The 17,991-nt window shown below is 32.9% G+C and overlaps 1 long non-coding RNA gene across 2 annotated transcripts; it reads right to left on the bottom strand.

Moving 5' to 3' along the window:
* Nucleotides 1-422: 422 nt before the first annotated feature.
* Nucleotides 423-6,377, bottom strand: LOC134264970 (uncharacterized). 2 transcript variants are annotated; one of them, XR_009991661.1, is made up of 3 exons: nucleotides 5,688-6,375; nucleotides 3,102-3,321; nucleotides 423-1,154 (listed from the first exon to the last, which is right to left on the bottom strand). It is a non-coding gene; the product is annotated as an uncharacterized LOC134264970 (long non-coding RNA). The 2 variants fall into 2 exon arrangements; XR_009991662.1 differs by lacking the exon at nucleotides 423-1,154 and adding an exon at nucleotides 2,784-2,870 and having other exon boundaries at nucleotides 5,688-6,377.
* Nucleotides 6,378-17,991: the final 11,614 nt, after the last annotated feature.

Below are 17,991 nucleotides of genomic sequence, written 5' to 3'. Positions count from 1 at the left end.
GTCTCTAGAATTCATATCTTAAATTTGGGAGTCTAGACACTAAAATTAAAAACGTTTTTGGCTTATTTAGAAATTTCAGTTTTCCTTTGGTAGAAACCGGAAGTGACTATACCGGAAGTTGTTCTTGTTTCACGCACGTGAGATTTAAATTTGCTATTTAGTAGTTATTAAATAAAACACCTAGTTTTAAAGGTACTCCCCATATCCTGAACGATAGAAGTGTTCAGTATAATAATAATAATAATAATAAACAAAACGAAAACAATAGGTCTTTTCGACAAAAGTCGAAAAGCCCTAATAAGAAACAGTAGAATAACAGTAGGGTCTTCCGAAGGAAGCGGAAGACCCTAATAAGAAACACTAGAGCAAAGCTCGTTGCAAAGCAACGAGTGGGTCTTCCTTCTTAGCGATAAGCAGAAAGTGAAATGTTACAATTGTCAACTTTGCTACCATTCTTTGTTTCTTTGACTCAAATAGCAAAAACCTTTCCGGGTTAGAGTAGGTCCTCAGTACCCCCTTGCTTGTTGTAAAAGGCGACTAAATGGGGCGGTTCTTCGAATGAGACCGTATAAACCGAGGCCCCGTGTCACAGCAGGTGTTGCACAATAAAGATCCCTCCCTGTTCAAAGGCCATAAGTGCCAAGCATAGGCCTAAATTTGCAGCCCTTCACCGGCAATGGTGACGTCTCCATATAAGTGAAATATTCTGGAGAGGGACGTTAAACAGTAAACAATCAATCAATTATACTGTAAAAATACAGATATTTACACACATTTATAACCTTAACTATTAGAACTGGTATGTCTTCTCTTGGAAAGGGAAGACCTCAATACAGATGTTAACATGCAAGATCTGACACATACTTAAAAAGAATATTTATTCCAAACTAAAAATAGACTCTGTAACAAAATCTATTTCTCTTGAAAAACTGAAAGCAATTGATTTGTTCATATTTGTGGATTTATGTCTGTTTCTCAAATCAAAATCTAAATATGAATATTTAAAGTCAATATCATAAACTAAGACTGTTTCACATGAATGTTTCAATTTCATTATGCTGTTTATTCCTTAATTGTCATCCCCCAACAGATGCTCTTCTGGCAATCATGATCGTGCTTGGAACCAAATTTCAGTACTCTGATGACAGTCACACCTATCAAAAAGAAATTGAAATTTTTTATTGAATTTTTTTTTAAAAAGTGCAGCTTATACACTGTTATAAGATAAGATAAACCATCAAACTGAGTTCAAAGATACTGTCACATTTTCCGGTAGTCTAAAATTTTTTAAAAATATAGGTTAACAGGGAGTCCTTTGAGGATGTTATAAAATAACATATTAGTTTTTCATGATTTCAAATAAAGAAAATGTACATTACTTGTTCATATCAAAATTTATCAGGAATGGTAATGTTAACAGTTGTTAACCGACTAATTAGCCAAAAAGATGGTATCCAGTTATGATTTTTTTATGTGTCATAATAAGACCATTCGTAAACGTGTTACAGCAATGAAGAACAATGCGCTAATGAAGTGACAAAATGCTATTGCATAAGGAACAAAGAGCTAGCGCAAAGTAACAATGTGGCTCTAGCTCATTTATAACACCATGCTAGTAAGTTTATGACAACATTCTGGCCAGTTTAAGACACTTACAAGGTAGCATGAAGTAAAATTAAAAATGTGCTACAACACTTATGACGATGGTCTAGTGTGTTTATGACAACACAATGACAATGTACTTGTGCATTGTAAAAATGTTGCAGCAGGCTTTTACACCACACAGTCAAGATTACATGTAATAGATTGGGTAAAGCTGTGTTGGGCTGTTGGCATGGCAGCATATTTTGTGTCAGCACAACTGCATGTTATTTTAAGTTGCCTTAGCCTGTGTTAGCACATTTTTCCTAAACATGCTGAAGCACTTTTACAATTAGCCTTATCTGGACACCATAATTTTCATAACCAACTAGCCATGTTTTTTTTGTAAAAGTACATGTAAATCATTTTTTTTTAGATTTCCATATGTTTTAAAAAGACAAGGAATAAAATTATATTTTCTATAAGCTTTTATTCATTATAAGTGTTTGCCAAAGCATTTTTTCCTATATAACCAAAATACATCTTTGTCTTTATGGTAGCCTAGTGGTAGGGCATTCCCTTTATATAATCCTGAAGTTTAGCTTGATTTCTAGCCGGACTCATTGCTACGAAGTTCAACAGGAAATGCTGCTTCATCACTGATGCTTAATCAAATTTACAGTGTACACATTAAAATATAGTACATTTGCGCAATCAAATTTGAGGCAATACAAACACTGATTACAGAATTAAATTTTCAAAGTTATCGGAAATTGTCAAAAAATAATTATAATAATGTACTTTCTACAGTCTTCTTCGATTAATTATTTGTTTAAAATATGCAAAAGGTTTTCAGGTATTGATGTGTGCGCCATATTCTATAAATAAAGGTTGTATTGTCAGTCTAACACAAATGCGGTAAACATCATTAATTACTTGATGTACGCTTTGATGCAAATTCTCAGCTGAGGACACATCAGTGCATAATCGTTTGACCTTAATTAATCTTGCTGCATTAGTGTTTATTTACTTCTGTTGGTATATAAATCTCCGAAACCACCTCAAACGATACATGTGATAAATATTTTATGCTGTTAAATTCTATAATAATTTTTAATTTTGAAACTTTTTAATACTATATATATGCCATAGAGATATTTTTGTGGATAACATATACTCTCAATGTCTGAATTTGTTTTTAAACTCTTATCACGGTCTTTGTTCATTACCCTGTAAATGAGCCCAGCTTTCAGTACTTCTGAGTACTTTGATTATTCACTGCATCAAACCTAAGACAAAAACATGATGCAGTAATGTTACTTAACCATGCACCCAGCATTTGAAGTGAATGAGACCTTAAAAACCTCATAGTACATGTTAGGACAATGTCACTGAGTTCCAAATAAAGGTCTAAATAAAAACTATTTACCGGTATATATTAACACCTCTAAATGAGTGAAGGAGTGAAAATTCTCAAATAACATTACCAATCAAAGTACCAATAAGAAGCTGATTCTTACATCACAGGTTCCAATCCCATTGCTAAATGCTTCAGACGGGTTACTCCAATGAGACCGCATACACCGAGATTCAGTGTCAAAAGGATCCCTTACTTCTCAAAGGCAATAAGTGCTGAGTACAAGTCTATATTTGCAGCTTACTATCCCAAGTGGTGGCATCATCAAATGACTGGAAAATGTTTGATAGGCCAATAATCAAACAAACCATTCCTGCAGTCATCTAAAAATAAGCAAACTTTCTATTATTACAATTGTTTTTACAAATTTCTTTTGAGATTTAACTGAGCAACAATTGTGAAATTTTTTGTCAATAAATTTTGATACTAAAGACTTTGTTTGAACAGCTATTTATAGCAATTACAGACAGCAGCACGAAGCGCTGCTCATAATGCAAGCTCTCATGACAACCCCTTGGTGAAGAGAAAATTATCACTTGCTTATTGATCCACACAATTTCTTTTCTGCAGTAACTTTGGACCCACAGTGCTTTGATTCTTTAAGCTACATTCTTGCAAGAATTGATCAAAAGTTTCCAAAAAATAAATTCACCTTGATTTAATGGATAAATTGCAGATAAATAGTGGGGGAAAAAATTCTTCATTAAAGTCAGCACTATTCAAGATTTAGACTGGTAATGTAGGCCTAACTTACACCACAACATCATGTACTTCAAAGTCTAGTGCCCTGTTCACATGGAGAGTTTAATTCGCAGTAAATGAATGCAAAGTAAACTAATGCGAATCAAACTAATCAGTCAGGGGTGTGATTGAAATCCATCATTTTTAAAAATGATGATTTTCAGTCATTAAATTGATTTTTAATAATGATGGAAATTCATCTTTTTTTAGTAAAATGATGAAAAACAGTCATTTCTATTTTGAAATTTATTTTAGAAATAGAGTTATCTCTGATATTAAAAATGACTGTTTTTCATCATTTTTTATCAAATTGTTAGGTCTGGGCGCACTTAATTATCTCATTAGTTTTACGGGGCGCACTAAATTATTTTGGTTTCAATTACTTGTCAAGATGTTTCTCTACACAAGGGTCTATGGCAGGATAGTGTACTATATCTAATTACTGTAGTAAATGGGATGGGAAAATTGACTTGAGAATGGAAATATGATGAAAAGACGTCATATTTACAAAAATCAGAAAATTGTGTACATTATATACTTAGAAGAAATGACCATTATCCATCATTTTCAAAAATGACTGATTTCAGTACCACCCCTGACTGCTAATGGGAATCAAACTGTGTTAACATGACATCTAATGCGAATTAAACAAATGCGAATAAAAATTTTTACTTCTACAGTCAAGTGTCAGTAAGGCTATCCACTCAAAAATAGCACAATTAAGTACTTAAAGCTGACCACCAACATCTAGCATTTGAATTAATTTTGCCATTACAAATGCCTCAAAATTTAATTCGAATAAGCTTCCCTTTGTGTTCACATGGAGCTAATGCAAAGTAATTTAATTCGCAGTAAATTAATAAATTAATAAAACTAATTACGAATTAATAAAACTAATTTGAATTAAACTCCCCGTGTGAACAGAGCATCGATGCACCAAATATCAAGTGCGGTTTGACAAGCCCGATCTAAATTAAAACTGAATAAGTATCTGCCCTCACCCTAACAGTCACACCGTCAACATATTGTCACGGTGTATATTCAACAAATAATAGAGAGGTTGAGATTTCAAACCTGTACATGTACGGGTACGTCTACTCTAGTAGGGTAATAACCTAAATTCTGTGTGTATTACGTCATCAATTTTAGTGACGTCAAGATTGCAACAAGTTCTTAAAACTTGTAGAATGGAATCTACACGTAAGTGAAAACGTGTAGCTTTAATAATAAAAATTAGCCAATTTAAGTGTGAAAATGTGATTGTTATGCATTATATAGGATGTTTGCTTTCACGAGCACTTATTTTCATCAAGTTTTGTTTACTAACTGACGACAAAAAACCTTCTAAATAGTTGAAACAGAGACACCGATCTCGGTGTACACGTACATGTTACACATCATAAAAATCTCAACAGACAAATTTTTAAAAAACGTGTACGTGTACGTCAAAATATATACAAGTACACGTACGCGTACAAGTTTAAGATCTCAACCTCTGTATTAAGTGTAGTGTAAATTACCCCTCCGTGGTTACTGCGGTATATATTGCTCTTTTGCAGGGCAAAATAATAACGTTTGGCAAAGTTTTTGTTGAGAGATAATTAAATGACGTATATTTAACAATTACTTATATGTCATATTTCACCAAACTATATCATTTTGCCCTGCAAAAGAGCAGTACCGCAGCTACCGTGAAATGGTCTATAAGAGTATCACTATGATGGATAGTGGAGTGTTGAATTTTTTGTTTTGAAAGTGAGTCTTGTTAAAATTAAATGCTCACATATATTTAAATAAAAAATAAAAAGCTGTTGGGATTTTAAAAGGCTAACAGAAAGCGTCTGAGCCTTAAAACAGATAATGTATCGGTGTGTCTGTGTATTTTTAAAAATATCAATGCTCTAAGCAGCCATAGTAATTTAAATTTTAGGTAAAATAGATTTCTAACCTTCATTCCGATAGTCCATGCCAATCAAACTTTAAAATGTCACCGTCGACTCTTTCATCACTCGATACATTTATCACTGGGAACCACGAACCAGAGTCAAGAGTGCTCAGCTTGTTAATTTAACAGTCGGAATTTCCTCGTAAACAATTCACACACAAATTTATAAATCGGATAATTCTGCTGAAAATAATGCTCCAGAGGATTGATAAAGTACTTCGTAGCTGCAGATTAAATGTGCGTGCATGTCTACATACGGCCTGTAGCTTGTGTGGTAAGGAATGCTCAACTTCACATGATTCCAACTTTCAGTTTGTAAACATGTGTCCGACTTTTGGGTCACACTAATAACCGGATATACGAGAGACCTGATATTTACCTGATGTTTTTATTTTAGATTAAATGACAATATTGAGTACTTCAAATGACTTATTTAAATACTTTATGACTATGATGCAAAATGCTATACAAAAATTCGTTTGTTTGGAATATTTACTGACGATTTTGAATCAGGTCAAATAAGGTTTTTAGTATATCAGGTCTTTAGTACCTTCCCATTTCCCACAATGCCGCGCGTTGTTTACAAACAAGAGGCCCCGAAAAGACTTCCTCTTAACTAATGCAGAAATATTTTGATTTTACCTATTGTTGTATACAAAATCACATTATATTTATTATTTGAATAATAAAAAAACAGAGAAACACCGAATCAAAATAATATCTTTCAGATGCATCGATCAACTAAAACTATGCAAGAGGCTATAGTAGACAACTTGTTCCTGTAAGGTTTCTCACATATTTGTTTTATAAAAAAGTATTAAATATAGCTTGAAGTTTATTTCTCTTTATATCAAACGACAAGATTTAATCAGTTCGAAATTATTTCAGTCAAACTTTTTCATAATAAATCAATATTTTTAGCTAACAGAAATAAACGTGTATGAGTTATTAACCCCTAATTATAGGGGCCAGCCCTTTTTCCATGATCTTATATGAAAGCTCTTGTAATTATGCACAACTTTTCTAATATATTTCTTACCAAATTATTCTCGGTTCAAAAGTTATTATACAAAAAGAAGCAAAATTTCATGGAAAAAAAATTACTTAAATTTGCCGTCACATAGCTTCCGATCTTTAGGAAATCAGCTTATAATTTTATCGTTATGCACATCTACAATGTATTGGCTATAAGTTCTCCAACTTTCATGTAATTATCATAAGTCGTTCTTGAGTTTATTAGTGGACACGAGACATCAAAATTATCAATTAAAGGGCAATAACTCACAAAGTAAGGCATGTATCAAAAAATTGAAAGCAGATGTAAATAGGTGTAAATACAAGGTATCTAACCTGAACGTTTCATAAAAATCAGTCCAAAGGTCTTTGAGAAATCGCCTGTCAAAAATCCGGCGGGAAAAAAAAAGCAAATAATAATAAGAAACAGTAGAATAACAGTAGGGTCTTCCGAAGGAAGCTCGGAAGACCCTAAATAGAATAACAGTAGGGTCTTCCGATGGAAGCGGAAGACCCTAATAATAGGGAATAATCTTAACCATCAGAATCAGTAGAAGGTCTTCCGCCTGAGCGGAAGACCTTAATAATCTTAATCATCAGAATCAGTAGAAGGTCTTCCGTTGGAAACGGAAGACCTTAAAAATGTTTTTATTTTTGTTTCATTGTATTTTTTTTACCATGTTATATTTATTGATTGCAATCACACAAAACAAATTATAATTGATACAATTATTATGATTTCAATTATTATTAGTATAAAAAGAAATTTCCGATTGAGTCACTTTATTTTTGTTTTCGATGCTACCACGCCGAGATCGTAGTTATTGCCCTTTAGAAAAATAAAAAATAAATTAAGAAAAAAAATCTTAGGAACTGATTTCATTTTTTTTTAATATTAGCAAACAAGATATATTCATATCCATTTACCAACAGATACAGCCATCCAAATAAATCATATCACTTTAATTTGATGTGATTTTAACTGTTTGCGAATACAGCACCTATTAATTATTCATGCAAAAATATTATAAATAGTCGGTAAATGAACGATCTGTCGTGGATACATTCTTTTGTGAAATAAATCGAGTACTTGACTACTAAATGTGTATTGTCGTTTAGTCATTGCCAGAACAAAGTTAGTGTTGTATGAACATGTGTAATTACAATGCCGCATGTAGGAATGTTGCGGGTACACTGATCATATTCGGAAACTCGATCGTATCTTTTGCGTAACATACATGTACCGACCTACATGTAAAAGATATTTAACGTATAGGCCTACAGGTTCCAAGTAAATATACTTTGACAGTTTAATGTTTTTTTTTAAATCTAATTTATTATTTTAAGTAAAATTAAATATGAAAATTTAGGTTTTTACTGTTTTTTTTTTTCTGTCTGTGGCGTTACATGTAAGGTATCTTGAACATTGTTGAACGTACATGTATCTTGGGCCCATGATTTCCAATATTCGTTTGAGTTTAATTAGGCCTAAGAGTTACTATGCCTTTTAACAATTGACTCATATATTGAAAAAACATAAAACACTCACCTTTCTGTAGAAAATATCTAGTAATATCACTGCTTCGAAGGTTTTATATGTTTCCGATTATTACATGATTTTTTTTCTTGGAATCCAGCTTCCAGACGATACTTTTGAAGTTGCCGCGCATATATTGTAATATTTTTTTTCGGCTTGGTCACATTGTTTACGGTTAAATATTTTTTATCAGAAATATTGATTTAATATTGTAGTTTATTTTTTTGAAAGAAAATTAAACCGTAACGAATGTGCTCTATGTGAATTTTAATACTGAAGTGGGTAAAACAGCGAGATTTTCCCGGAAACCTGAAACTGTGTTAGGTTCGGGCAATTAGTTTGCTTTAATAAACATCCGGTGAGAGAGGACTACTGCATAAATTAATTTGGTAAATGTTATAAATTAGAATTATACCAACAAATTTATTCTGAAGCTGTGTTTAAAATTTCCTAATTTGCTAGGCCGAATATGGCACATTGTGGATTAAACTCTTTTGAACCCCGTGGGGATCCGGGTTAGAATAGGTCCTCAGTACCCCCTTGCTTGTCGTAAAAGGCGACTAAATGGGGCGGTCCTTCGGATGAGACCGTATAAACCGAGGCCCCGTGTCACAGCAGGTGTGGCACGATAAAGATCCCTCCCTGCTCAAAGGCCCTGAGTGCCGAGCATAGGCCTAAATTTGCAGCCCTTCACCGGCAATGGTGACGTCTCCACATCAGTGAAATATTCTGGAGAGGGACGTTAAACAATATACAATCAATCAATCAATAAACAAATTTTGATGGAATAAAATCTGGAATTGATGTTTCGTAATTTTTGTTTATTTTTCTTTGAATAATGCAAAACAGAAATTTTCATAATTTCAAATAAGTTCAGAACCCCTGGTAATTCATGCTGATTTTTTGTCGAAGAAAAATATAAGTTTAATTCAGTATAATTTTAAAATTAGAATATCTTGAAAAATTGTAAATAGGTAAGGTACCTTGTGTATGTCCTTAGTTAGCGCGGTCGTTTTTGTTGTAAATATTGAGCTATAATTATACAGTATTTTGTATGAGTGACACTGTAGCTCTCCGTTCTGTCATATGAATGTTTTACGGATGGCTGTACTCCAGTTGCGGAATCCAATTGACATTGGATTTTGTGGCCAAATTTTTGTATATGGCACCTCAATTTTTACATTGTTTTGATTTTTCATATCACAGGGAGATCCCCCTGCCATTTTTGTATATATATTTCCTGGTGATCTCCCATCTTCTAAATGTACATTCAGCAATGATAATCATGTCTTGCTTAGACTTAGGGAGATTCCGCTGCCATAGTGATATTAGGTGCTGAATAAGCCTCTGTACGTTTGTCTGGGATCTCCCTAGTAGTTAAGGTAGTTTATTTGTTATTAGTTGTTATCTTCGTCATTCATAAATGACAATATTCATCACTCTATGTCTTGTAGTGTTTTAACGAGGTAAAAATTAACAAAGCTGCAGGACCATCAGGGAACTTGTTTTCACTCATTCGTTACAATACAGGCATTTGCCTAGCATAAGATAAATGGAGGGCATAAACAGCATTTTGTATGAGTGGCACTGTTGCTCTCCGTTCTGTCACATGAATGTTTTTCAGATGGTTTGTATTCCATTCACCATTCGTCCTTTGACTCCACAGTGTATGTAATACTAAATGAGGTTTTTCAAGTACATACTTTAATGAAATTTGATACCTAATAATCTACACATATAAAATGGATAAATAATAATCACTCATACATAAACTGGATAACTTATAATCTACACATTAAAAATGGATAACGTAGAAGAACTATATGCGGTATATTGCATATATTTGCCCCCACAAAAGTCAAAATTTGAAAACTTCCTGAAATGTGCTGAATTCAATACTAGTAAATTGAATGAGAAATACAAACAAGCAAATTCAAAGAATTGTGGTCCCCCGCTTTTGGTATCTTTGTGGGCAAGATATCATTTTTAGGGTCAAGGTCAATAGGTCAAAGTTTTTGGTATCCTATGAAAGGTCTTGCCATAAAGAATACATATATTTAAAATATGAAAGTCCTAGTTTCTACTGTTCAAAAGTTGTGAACAAGGTTAACGTTTTTAAAAAGTAGTTAAAAGTCCAAGGTCAAGGTCAAAGGGTCAAAGTTCTTGGCATGCAATGAAAGGTCCTCTCACAAGGATTACATACGTGAAGTACGAAAGCCCTAGCCCTTACCGTTTAAAAGTTATGGTCAAGGTTAAAGTTTTTTCAGAAGTACGTAAATTTCCGAGGTCAAGGTCCTTAGGTCAAAGTCGTTGGTATCCAATGAAAGGTGTTGCCTCAAAGAACACATGTGTGAAATATAAAAGTCCTTGTATCTACCGTTCAAAAGTTGTGACCGAGGTTATAATTTTTAAAAAGTAATTAAAACGCCAAGGTCAAGGTCAAAAGGTAAAGTTATTGGTATCCAATGAAAGGTCTTCTTACAAGAATAAAATATGTGAAGTATAAAAGCCGTAGCCCTTACCGTTCAGAAATTATGGTCAAGAATATAGTTTTTTCATAAGTACGTAAATTTCCAAGGTCAAGGTCAAAAGGTCAAAGTTGTTGGTATTCTTTGAAAGGTCTTGTCATAAAGAATAAATATGTGAAATATGAAAGTCCTAGTATCCACCATGTAAAAGTTATGGCCAAAGTAAAAGTTTGGAATTTTTTAGTAAAAGTAGTTGAAACTCCAAGGTCAAGGTCAAAAGGTCAAATTTGGTGGTACCTAAAGAAAGGTCTTATCACAAGAAATACACATATGAAATATGAAAATGATAGCTCCATTAAATCGAAATTTATGGGCAGGGTTAAAGTTTTTGTGACGGACGGACAGACTGACGGACCGACGGACAGACAGACGGACCGACGGACAGACGAATGAGATTTGATGTCCCCTCGCTTTCGCGAAAGCGGGGGACAATTAACAGAAAATATTATAGTGTCAAAGCAGTATATTCACAATTTTTTGTTTTTATGACGTCACAAACTAGTCCGATTTTACATCCTTTTTCAGAAAGAGGACAAAATGGACAAAATTTCAACAATTTTAGCTTTAAAATTTACAGAGCGCAAGTTTGTTCAGGAACAATATTGACATATTTCATTGATATTTTTATTCTACACATTATATCAAAATATTGATCCTGAACGCACATGCGCTCGGTAACTTTTACTCAAAATATCGACGAAATATGTACATTTTTCTGTAAAATTCATAAAAATCTGAAATTTACGTCATGTTTGTGACGTCATTACGTACAAATGGCGTCATTACTTATGAAAATATTGAGTGCTTTGAAGTCAGCATATACTCCCCTGTTTAAGAACTTAATTAAATATATCTCCATCAAAGTTTGATTTGGGGAGAAAATATTACCGAATAAAGTTCTTTAACCATTTTAAAATTGGATAACGTATAATCAACACATATAAACTTTAGACATTTATTCTTATTCATGTATTATTTTGCACTTTTCCTAATAAGGTAAAGTTAAGGAAGTTAAGGTATAGGAGTTTATATATCAAAAGCAAAATTTTAATTTCTTCTCTAGTGCTAAGATTGATATCTAGAAAAATCATACACCAAAATCGATTTTAATTCACATCCAAACAACTTAAAATATGTAATAATTTGTTTATAGAGGTTTGAGAATTTATCTGATTTTTTTGCCTGTAAAAATGCACACTTCAAAGCAACATGTATAACACTAGAAAAACATTATGTCATGATAACAATTTCATGAAATGATAACACTTCAAATGTCATTGATATCAATGTAAGAATACTGTGATTTCATCGATATTCGTTGAGCATCAACTTTCGAGGATTTCGTTGTTGAGCAGATCAATGAAATTGAATGTTCGTTGAATTTAAAAAATATGGTATTCGTTTGTATAAGCAATGCTTTTGTCCACAAAATTACGAATCCTCGAATACATCGGTTTTACAAAATCCACGAAAATTGATGCCAACGAAAATTGACGAAACCTCGGTATATCTTGATAACAGTGAATGTAATTTTGTGTTCCGATACATAGTTTGCAGATTTTTTCACCGTCAGGTCAGTATTTTTTCAATGGGATTTATGAAGCATTGATGTGTTACGGAAAGTTACAGATTATTTTTATACAGTTTTTTGAGATGCTTTTGTTGATATTCCGTAAATTCTTTGTCAATACTTAAAACACATTCTTTTTCCACAAGCTCTCTCAGAATAGGATGGTTTTCTATAGAGGTGAGTTTGTCCGAATAAAGCTGACCGTTCCTTAAACTTCTGGAATCCGAATGCAGCCGGTAAATCACAACTGTTGTACCTGTCCAAAATATCAAACGCATCAAAGAACATGTACTAAAACGCCCATGAATGATTCTCGTATTGTATATCTTAGAGATTGTAGCTTTTCCTCAAAACTGTGTGTACTAAAGCTCACTGTGTAAAAATTGAGTGTGTAGCAGATTATAATAATGTGTATGATTAGTATGGATTTGATTATTACCCTAGGCTTGTCTTACCTCCAAGTTTCTTTATGGCCGTCACTGTCTCTGCTTTAATTTGCTGAGTTTCTCTGTAAGTCTCCAAGATGATATTACGTTCGTTAAAATCCACAAAAAGGAAAACCACCTAAACGAATAAATTATGACACTAAATTCAATTTCAAATATAACACAGAATATGGCTCCTGAGACAGCATTCGTACTAAAATTACCTTTGAGTGTATTCTTGGTATGTCTTGATAATCATGAATGATAATAAAACTATAGTCATCCAGAAATACGTCAGCCAACTTCCTGTCAACTTCAGAAGAAGCCGGGTTAAAGCAAACGACAGCTGGTCTTCTCTCTAACTGAAAGTGTTTGTCATGTTTGAATCCAAAGCCTCTGTTCTTCTAAAATTATTCAAAAATCCAAACAAAAATCAACATTTTCTTAGTGCAAGCTGTTACATTAATTCAAGATCATTTACGTATATTTTAAGTTTAGAATATAGACATTTCTTTATAAAGAAAACTTGGCTACATACCTGGGTAATATTGGTGATGTAGATCAAAAGAATGAGAATGATAAATACAAGTAAAATATCCACTGAAAATAATGAAATGATAACTATAAAATAGGTATAAAATGTACAATTCAAAGAAAACATTTTTTCCCAACATTATTCAATAAATTATTTAAGAAATTGTTAGCAGAAGACCTTTTAAAAAATTATTGATAGTACGAAATACCATAATTAAACTTAAAACTAAATACGTAATCATTATGATCACAAAATTACGAAAATTTATACTTAAAACTTAATACATAGTCATTACGATCGATGAAAGCAAATTTCCTTTCATATAATTAATTCATTTGTTTCAAAGCTTTCCACTGTCAGAAATGTCTGTTTACCCCAGTAAGTCGTAACCTCTATCTTTTTTATTTGATCAATATTGTCTTTACTTCTCCGTTCCAGACGAATCCCTGTCTCTCCATGTTCCTCCAATCTCTTACTTATATCTGACAGCGTTTGAAAAAGATGAAGACTGTCATTGGAGAGTTTATCTATTCTTTCTTTCAACTTAGCTAATTGTTGATCATTTTTGTCAAATTTGGCCTGTATGCTAGAATTCAAAGATCCCATACTCTCATTTATATTAATCAAGTTCTCTCTTAATAATGTGGAATTTTTCTTTATTTCCTCCATAGTAGCCGTGTTTCTTAAAGTATAATTCATCGACGTGGCATTTTGTTCCAATAGTTTTGAGACGGTTAAATTTATCTTTTCCATATCGGAGTTTTTCCATTCACAAGATACTTTTACTTCTTTATCGTCTTCTTCCTGTTCACGAGTATCACTTGGATCAGATTGTTCGGTTGGCCAATTTAAAAACGAAAGCCACCCTGTCTCAACAAGAGGTACTAGAAGAAGCACTAACAGTAGAACTAATATGCCCCGTAATAAAACTGAAGTTGGTAGGTTTTCTGTTCTCTTCAGCATCCTGCTCTGCATCATCTTTATTGAAATATGCCAAAATGGACTAAAATTGGAAAGGTCCTTAGCATCACCTACGAAATAAGAAAGAAACGATGGTTTTCCTGAATAAATGTTGTTGGTGTCAAGTTAACACTAAAATACACCTGCAAATTATCATGATAACTATTAATTGTATTTGAATAATATTGCTGAACGGGAAGCCTATTATCAATTATTATACTTCCTGTCAGTTTGTCTCTATATAACCTCTATATACCCTACTATTCTCGCATAGTGTTCTAAGGATTTTTATTATATACCTAATGTGTATCACCCAATTTTACTGTTGAATTTACGCTATCACGTGACGTTGTTTTCTGAATCTTTATCACCACTCTCTGAAACTGATGACTTAGTACGCAGAAATATGACGTTATTTTTCTTGCGCGTTAAAAAGTCCCTTGTTATTATGCTTTGTTTTATGGATAATTGTTATGCAATTGATCTCTAAAGTTTTCTTTTGCTATATTTTGCTAGTTATGAGGGAGTATATAATAAATTTATCATTATAACAGTAACTTGATCCGAAGTGCCGTATCACGTCTCGTTGACAGGCGCGGATCATCAGATAAAAATCGACGCTTCGCGTCTCGTTAGATCTGATGATCCGCGCCTGTCAACTCGACGTGATACGACCCTTCAGATCAAGTTACTGTTATAATAATATATATATGTAGCGTAAGCATACTATGCCGAAATAGTGCACGGCTTCCATTTTTGAGGAAAATCCGACAACGCCCATTTCGGGGAGCGAACTCACGACCCCGCGATTGTCAGTCCGACGCGCTACCAATTACGCCACAGATGCTGTTATCTATAGTATTGTACTATAATATATATAAACTTAGTTACAAATATTTTACAAAAATTAAAAATAAACAAAATAATTCTTCTAAAATAGTTTCTTGCAACCCCCCTTCCTTCACTCAAATAATATTCTCTAAAACTTTCTGTATATTATACCTAAAGCATTGAACGTTCAAAATTAAAGAAATAGAGTATGACGTACATGTTGCATAAGGTGACGTCATAATAGAGTAGACGAATGTTACAGGTGATGAAACATTGGGAATGAAGATGATATTGCCGTTTTTATACAGTAACAACAGTCAGCATAATAATAACAATAGTGTTGTGTTTTGCGTGCACTATGCCTAAATAGTAGTCAGGGTTTGACACATAGTGCACTCGCCTCCGGCTCGTGCACCATATGTCAAACCCTGACTACTATTTAAGAAATAAACAACGTTATCTAGTGAACATGGCGTTATGAATAGCAATTGCTCTGCTGGCATATTCCATGATGCGCGCTAGCGCATCATGGAAAATATGCCAGCAGAGCTATTGCTATTCATTACGCTATGTTCACTAAATAATCGTTGTTTATTACTTATATTTGCATTCTTTGATGTTTTCAAGAATATCAGAGGAAATCCTGACTTACATAAGGACGCAGCTTCTTCTGTCTTCAGTAAAGAACACCATACGGCTTTAAAATCAGTACACCTGATCAATACTCCTTTTCTCTAATAAATCACAATTTATAAAGTATTTCCCTCTCAAACACAGTTATCTGGATACAAGCAGCGCCGTCATAACATTCTTTTAATTTTTGTTTTGATGCAGCTGTGACGTCATCGATCAACGTTATTGAAATCATCTGACAAAAATAAGTAATTTAACACTATGATAAAAATGAGAACGCGTTTATAATGACTATTACTCCAGTATGCTTTTCTGTGATTTTTTGTTTTTTGTTTTTTTTTTTGGTATTTTTTCTTTTTTTTTTTTTCTTGAAAAAGATATAGATCTAGATCTCTTTCTGAATGTTATTACTCAAGTGTGAAGAGTTATCGTTCTTTGTACAAGTATGCATGATACGAAAAAATAAAAATATGGCGTTCTATTCAATTTTTAAAAAGTTTTATATTACAATTAAATACATTTACAAAATTAAACTTTTAAAGATATAAAACAGCAATTTTAAATTGTTCTGAATTCCTTTTTTTCCCAAAAATATTATTAAAAACTTATTTTTGGTGCTTTTACGAAACACTTCATATATATATACTTCTCAACACGTTACACAACTGTAGTAGAACCTGTTCTACACGAGTGAGCTAGAGCAATTGCACTCATAGCAGAAAGCAATTGCGTCTATAGTCCTATGAACGCAGTTGCTGGCTGCATGTTCATAGTGGGAGAGAGCAGTGGATATGCAAATATTTAGGCATAGTGCACGCAAAACACAACACTATTATATAAATATCATCTACATGTATATAAGACTATATTTAATCTCAAGTATCGAAATAAAAACTATTTTGCCCTTATTGAAAAGGATATTATAAGGCATCTTCAGGGACATTTTTTCTCATGTTTTATGACCAAATATTCAATTTGAAGACTGAAAATTAAAAGGAAGAAATTATTTTTACAACATTATATCAACAGGTAGTTCTGACTGGTCGGATAAATTGATAATATAAATATTAGGAGCTTTTACAAAACTCTCCACCTTTTTAACCTTGTGAAATCCATATATATTGTATCACTCAAGCTTTCGCTTTTCCAGATTTCAGCAGAGCAGACTTATGCCAGGACTTTTCGTTCGATAATAAATAAAAAGAGTAGGAGAAATGACAATCAGAAAGGACTTCAAACGATAGTTTAAATACTTTAATGTGAATTTTCAAAGGTCTAACTGAATTATCTTATCCGTCCACCTCCCATCATGAGACAAAAATCATTTTCCCAAGTATATTGCAAATTCATTGAAATTTTTACGCAGTCACGGAAGCTTCGTCGGTAATGCGCTCGCTCCATGCGATTTTGAATTTCAGTGACGACTGACCGATGTCGGAAAAAAGGGGTAGCAAATGTTCCTTTGCCAGGCACTTGGTCCGTGGAAGTCAAACTTGTGAGTCCTTGGGATGAGACCTTAAAACCGAGGCTGCTTGACACAGTAGACTTTGGTACAAAAAGGATTTCTTACTGCTCAGTGGTCTTAAATGCCAAATTAATGAATGTATTAATGTCTATCTCTATTTGAATTGAAAATTCTAGAATCGGGCGTAAAGCAAAATACACTCAATCAATCAAAGCTTTTCTTATTTCAAAGGGTGGACATATGTTTACAAGGACAGAGAAAATGCAGAAAATATATAAATACTAAAAAAAAGAATCTTTATGGAACAACTATTCCATTGTTCTGTTAAAATCGTTAACATTAAATGTCATTTTTTCGAATTCTGATGTTTGGTTTAAAATATTGTGACGCTTTAAAAACGCATGGACACAGTTTCAGCAATTTTTTTAGGGGGGGGGGGTATAAATATTTGAATGAGATTTTTCTTCTTATTATAAAAAAATAATTTCAGTTGTCGATATTCAAGACATATTAAAGGCTCCACACAACTGTGTTATGTAAACAAGGCCCCTGCCATATTTTTGTATATAAAGGTTGAATATACTAATATCTGTTCGAGCAAAGCAGATTTTATAAATAAAGAAATTAATTCTTAATACTATTAGACAATTTCTAGAGATTTGCAGAAACTCGTTTTGCTATAAATATATGATTTAATTTAAGTTGCAACACGTCATTTAAGTGGTTAAAAGATTTTATCCATTTTGTATAACATTACTTGTGACAATGAGTTACTTCAACAACATATTACTGCGCTTGCCGTTACTTTT

Source organism: Saccostrea cucullata, unplaced genomic scaffold, assembly GCF_032062105.1.
Source record: "Saccostrea cucullata isolate Sc308-1 unplaced genomic scaffold, CSIRO_AGI_Scuc_v1 ctg2236, whole genome shotgun sequence".
Lineage (NCBI taxonomy): Eukaryota > Metazoa > Mollusca > Bivalvia > Ostreida > Ostreidae > Saccostrea > Saccostrea cuccullata.
The sequence above is the reverse complement of the archived record's forward strand: the minus strand, read 5'-3'. Positions and strand labels throughout refer to the sequence as shown.